The sequence below is a fragment of the Mastomys coucha genome, unplaced genomic scaffold, assembly GCF_008632895.1.
Source record: "Mastomys coucha isolate ucsf_1 unplaced genomic scaffold, UCSF_Mcou_1 pScaffold13, whole genome shotgun sequence".
Taxonomy (NCBI): domain Eukaryota; kingdom Metazoa; phylum Chordata; class Mammalia; order Rodentia; family Muridae; genus Mastomys; species Mastomys coucha.
Window position 1 is genome coordinate 34,666,559 of NW_022196895.1, and position 6,165 is coordinate 34,672,723.

The 6,165-nt window shown below is 47.6% G+C and overlaps 1 long non-coding RNA gene across 1 annotated transcript in view; it reads left to right on the top strand.

Annotated features, from left to right (window-relative positions):
- The window catches only part of LOC116087089, a 127,426-nt gene that overhangs the window by 10,830 nt on the left and 110,431 nt on the right, over positions 1 to 6,165 (top strand). The window lies entirely within an intron of this gene.

Sequence of the window (6,165 nt, forward strand, 5' to 3'; positions counted from 1 at the left end):
TCTCTCTCTCTCTCTCTCTCTCTCTCTCTCTCTCTTCCCCCTACGCCCTCTCTCTTTTCCCTGGGGTCGGGTGGGGAGGAGAGGACAACTTGCTGGTGTAGGCCTACATAATAAAAAGATAAACCGGGGCGCACGCCTTTAATCCCAGGACTTGGGAGGCAGAGGCAGAGGCAGGCGGATTTCTGAGTTCAAGGCCAGCCTGGTCTACAGAGTGAGTTCCAGGACAGCCAGGGCTATACAGAGAAACCCTGTCTCAAAACAAACAAACAAAAAAGATAAACAAAACAGCAAATAAACAAGGAATGTAGAGGGAGTATGAGGAGGTCCCTGACAGGGAGTGGTGTGCATGGGGATTAGGAACCTAAATCCAGGCTGGCAGGCAAAATGGGGAGGTCTAGCCTGTTCAACCTATCTTGAGATCCTGTGCAACCTATCATGAGACCCTGCCTCAAAAGCTGAGACCTGGTGGAGTAGCTCTGCCACACAGGGCTAGTTTAGCATGTGTGAGGCTAGATTTAAGCCTCAGTGTACAAAATAAAAAGGGGAGAGCTGACTTCTGGGAGCTAGCTAAGGTAGGGTGGGAACTTGACTGCCCTCCAAAGCCTAGGCCTTATTGACAAGTTAGCCAATAATACCACACCTGAGTGTGACAACTCTTACCTCGAAGGTCCTGCTACCCACTCAGGTCTTAGAGCAGTGCTTTGACCCCTATGGACTCCATTCTGGGACTGAGAATTCTGACTGAGGTTCCATACAAAGAACAAATATGAGAAGACTCAGTGTGGCAACAAATGTCTAGCAGTTGGGAGGTGGAGGTGGGAAGGTCAAGAGTGGGACAGCCTTAGCTTTGTTCTGGTGCTGTGTATACTCTAGACGGAGGGGGGGTAGGGGGAGATGCGCTCGGTCGTTGGCCACAAACAAGATTTGTTCGGCATGGCACATGCTGTTGAGGGGGTAGTGGGTGGGAGTGATGATTCAGCCAACACCCAAATGATAGCAATGGGTGCTCCTGAAGGAGGACCACTTGGGGCAGGGGGAGGGTGACCTTAGCCTGTGCAAGAAATGGCAAGGGACTCGCTGCCTCTGGAGGCTGACTTTCTGAGAGAAAGCAAAGATCAGGCAGAGGCCTGGTCACACAGGTCCTGAAGGCTGTTGTAGCTTGTATTTCCTTTTAAGACCTGTGGAAAGTGTTTTGGGGGGTGGAGGGGCTGGGGGGGGTGTCTAAATACCATGATGATTATAACTCCTGATGTCCTTGAAAAGCCTAAAAGTTTTCACTCTTACAGGGGGTGTGGGGGAGGTGGCAGTGGCAGCTAAGAGCCATACTATCCAGGTAGAACCATTGTGTTGACACACACCTTTGCTCCCTGTGAGTTCAAGACCAGATTGGTCTACATAGTGAGTTCTAGAACAGCCAGGGTTACATGGTGAAACCCTATCTTGGAAAATAAAAGTTTACCTGGACCAGTGTAAGGCGTAGATTGGAAGGGGCCAAGAGGGGGTCTGCTAGCTTGGGGATGCCGTTCCCCCCACCGTTTGGCTTCCTGGGGTGATGATGGAGCTGGTTTCCTAGTTCAGGCTGGCTGTGTTCACCTCTTCTCTTTCCTCCCATCCCCTCTCCTCCCTGCTTCTGCTTCCTTCCATCCTTCCTTTCTTCTGCTTCTACATAGGGTCTCATGTAACCCAGGCTAGCCCCAAACCCACTGTGTGGCCAAAGATGACCTTGATTATCTGATCTTCCTGCCTTCTTCACCTCTGGAATTATAGGCAAGCACTTCTGCTTCCAGTTGCTCTCTAGGCGAGCACTGTGCACTGCCTCCCCCTCCCCCCCTCCCCCGCCCCCAGCCACTGTCCTGTCTGTATCGTCTGCCCACCTCTTTGCAGATAGTAGCTTCCCCTGGGAGAGATCCCAGGGTGGGCATAGTGAGAGAGAATTTCAGCCTCTTCATTACACTCGTATAATGCCTCCTGAAAGTCTGCTAAACCTTGGTGTTTCAGTTCACAGTAGTACACGTCAGTCTGCCCGTATTATTATAAATCCTGTGAGTGGAGGTGCCTGCTGAGGTTGGATCCCTGGAGCTGAAGTCACAGAAGGTAGTTAGTGAGCTTCCTGACCTGGGTGCCGGAAGCTGAACTCCTATCCTCTGGAAAAGCAACAAGTGCTCTTAACCTCTGAGCCGTTCCTCCAGCCCCAAGTCCTCTTTACTTTTCAGTCTTGAGACAGTCTCGGTACATTGCCCAGCTGGCCTTGAACTTGTTTTGGAGCCTAGGCAGGGCTTGAGTTTTCAGTCTTCCTGCTTCTGCCCACTCCTGTATAGCTGAGATTACAAACCTGTACCATCAAGCCCAGCTCAGTGGTTTTTAATGTGTAGCTTATTTCTGGGAACTTCATGGATATTCTCTGATGCTTGGATTGGAATTCCCTCCAGAGGTGTATATTAACTTTTACAAGTTAGTGAAGTTTTCCCCTTGGAGGACCTCAGTAAAATGTCTGTTCCTGGTAGGGTGTTGTCTATAACTGTAAACCTCACATTCTGAAGGCTGAGACAGGCAGGTCCTGAGTCTAAGGCCAGTCTAGAATACATAGTAAAACTTTCTCAACACAGAACTAAAAAAAAAAAAAAAAAAAACATTTATTTTCGCTTGAGGATTTTTGACCTATGTGGGTTATAGCAGCAGCCATGACTCAGGGTTAGTCTTAAGGCAGGTTTATAGTTAGGGGTTTTATCTTATTTTACTACTTCTTTTTATTACACAGGATCTCATGTGACCCAGGCTGGCCTCGAACTCCATATATGTAATTGAGGATGGCCTTGAATTTCTTCTGCTCCTGTCTCTATTTCCCCAGTGGTGGGATCGCAGGCATGTACTACTGTGCTAGGTTTTTGTGGTCCCTGGGATTGAACCCAGGGCTTCATATATGGCAGGCAAGTGATCCCATGGAGCTACAGCTGCATAGTCCTAGTTAGGCATGTTCAAGGCTTAAGTCCCAGCATTCAGGAGGCAGAGCAGGTGGATCTTCTGTGAGTTTGAGGCCAGCTTGATCTACATAATGAGCTCCAGGATAGCCAGAGATAAAGCAGTGAGAACCTATCTCAAAGAAAGAAAGAGAGAAAGAAAGAAAGAAAAAGAAAATCACTGGGCAACAGAAAGGGTAATTTTGGAAGGTTTCGACATCCCTTCATTGGCTCTGAGGGAGGAGAAAGGGCCAAAGAAAAGATGGGGTCATATCGGTGTGCTGATGTAAAATCTGTAGCACTTGGTAAGCTGAGGCAAAAGGCTTACAAGTTTGAGGCCAGCCTAGGCTGATAGGGAGATCCTGTCTGAGAACAAGCACAGACAATTATCCACAGGCTTGAGAGTGGCCACACAGGTGGTACTGCTAAGGGACAAGGATTCAGGAGGAGCTGAGATTTTCCTTGGTTTGCTTTTTGGTAACGGCTCTGTGTGTGCAAATCAAGGGGACTGCCGGACTTTCTATGGCTCTGTGGTTCTGGACCTCTTTGGGTTTAAGAATTAGCAAAGCGGGCTGGAGAGATGGCTCAGTTGTTAAGAGCACCGACTGGTCTTCCAGAGGTCCTGAGTTCAATTCCCAGCAACCACATGGTGGCTCACAACCATTTGTAATGGGATCTGATGCCTTCTTCTGGTGTATCTGAAGACAGCAACAGTGTACTCATATATACGTTAAATAAAAAAAAAAAAAAAAAAAAAGAATTAGCAATTGCCAGGCAGTGGTGGTGCATGCCTTTAATCCCAGCACTTGGGAGGCAGAGGCAGGCGGATTTCTGAGTTCGAGGCCAGCCTGGTCTACAGAGTGAGTTCCAGGATAGCCAGCACTAAACGGAGAAAACCCTATCTCAAAAAAACAAAAACAAAACAAAACAAAACAAAAAAACAAAGAAGAATTAGCAAAGCAATTTAGTGTTAGGGGATGGAGGGAGACATTACCTTACCCTCAGTTCATCTGGAACTGGAGTGTGAATGGTGTGCCCAGGTCTCTGTGTGGACTCATTGACCTGAGGCAGGAGTTGGAGAGAGAAATGTAGCTATAGCTTTGGGGGTTGGTGGATGTGGGTCACTCTTGGGAGCACTGGCTGTATTCTAGGGATGAGTGAGTTTGCCAAGATTACCATAACAAAACATTGCATACCGAGAAGCTCAAAACCCAGAAACTTACCAACTCACATTTCTGGAGAATACAAATCCAAGGTCAGGGTATTGGCCAGATTGCTTTCTTCTGAGACTCTTCCTTGAGTTTTAGATGGCTATCTTCTCTTATATCTTCACATGGCCTTCCCTGCGTCCCGATTAATCCTTGTTGTAAAGGATTACAACACTAATCGTATTGATTGAGGGCCCCACCCTGGTATCCTCATTTTTAACACAGTTACATCTTGAAAGTCCCCATAAATATGGTCACAGTCTGAGTTACAAATGACTAGGACTTCTACCTACGAATATAAGGACTGTTAAAAATTTATTCTTATTTTACGTTGTGTGTATGAGTCTTTAATGTCTCTGCAAGTGTCATGTATGTGTGCCTGGTGCCCACAGAGGCCAGAAGAGAGTGTCATATGCCCTGGAACTAGAGTTATAGATGGTTGTGTGCTGCCATGAAGGTGCTGAGAATTGAACCTGGGACCTCTGGAAGAGCAGTACTCTTAACCCCTGAGACAACTCTCCATCCCCCAACATGTGGGTTTTGAAGATGATATTAAAGCCATAAGGACAGATGGGAGAGAAGACACTAGCAAAAATCCAGGACAGCCAAAGGAGACAGATACCTAGAGAGCGAACGGAAGTTGTTCAGTCCAGAGTGTTGAGGGCAGGTGGACACTGGCTGTTCAGTGGTGTCCTAACACTGGCTGTGGAGGCTACTTCAGCAGAGCTGGCTGCCTTGGGGGATTGAGCATCAGCCAGTGAGTGAGGAGAGGGGGGAATGATGGGACCTGGCTTCTGCTTCCCGCTTCTGACACAGTGGATTCTTTCTGTATATCAATGAGAGAATACATTTCTTTTTACCCGTTCCTCTGATATTCCAAGGCCTTACTTAGGTTTCTTTTTAGAAATTCCGAGGAAAGGTCTGTGTTCTAGGACCCTGACTCCAAACTTACCTAGGTGGCTCAGTGCTGGGAATAAACCAGGAGAAGAAGAATGTCTAGAATATTTTTTTTTCTAGAATATTCTTACTTTTGGGGGAAAAGAGAGAGGAAGGAGACAGAGGAGGAGGAGCAAGGGCAAGAAATATAAACTGAGTTGGGATGTAGTTCATACGGTAGCGTACTTGCCTGTCATATATGAAGCTTTGGGTTTGATCTCCAGCATTGTATAAACTAGGTGTGGTGGCACCTGTAATCCTAGCACTTGGTAAGTAGAGGCAGGAAGTTCAAGGCCATCCTCAATTATATACCAAGTTCAAGGTCCATTTTTTTTCTCTGTGTGACTGTTTCTCACATATATGCACCCCCCCCCCCCAAAAAAAACCTTCAGGCTTCTAGGTATTAGAGTACATGCCTTTAATCCCAGCACTTGGGAGGCAGAAGGAGGAGGGTCTCTGTGGGTTCGAGACCAGCTTGGTCTACATAATTTTCCAGTCTAGCAAGTGAGACAGTGAGATCCTGTCTCAAATAAATAAAGGCTAAGCCAAACTTGGTAGCAGGACCCTGAAGTTATAGCAACCACAGGAAGCTGAGGAGAGACGATCGTTTGATAGCAGGAGTTGAAGTCCAGTTGAGGAACTTAGCAAGACCTTTCAAAATGAAAGGAAGAGAAGAGCTAGGGGCAGAGCGCCTGGCAGAGCAGCATGTAGTTACCATGCACAAGCCCCAGGACTAACAGTGAATGAGTAAACTAACGATGAGTGTCTTGCTGAGCCTCCTCTGCATTGGTGCGGTGTAGGAGGCCAGAAGGAAGCAGCACCAAAGCAAACATCAAGGATTTATTGACTGCTTATGCAATGCCATGTCCTGTGCTGGGCACTTAATGTACATCCTGCTCGAAAACACTGCTGCCGTGGCTTTCTGTAGACAGGACAGTTTGATGATTCGCTGAAGGTCCCAGGGTGGGCAGTGAACTCCCAAGACCCAGCCTTTGTTCCCACTATAGCTTCGCCCCAGGCTCATATGCAGCTTCTCTGGGTATGGTCAGAACTGCCGGGGGGGG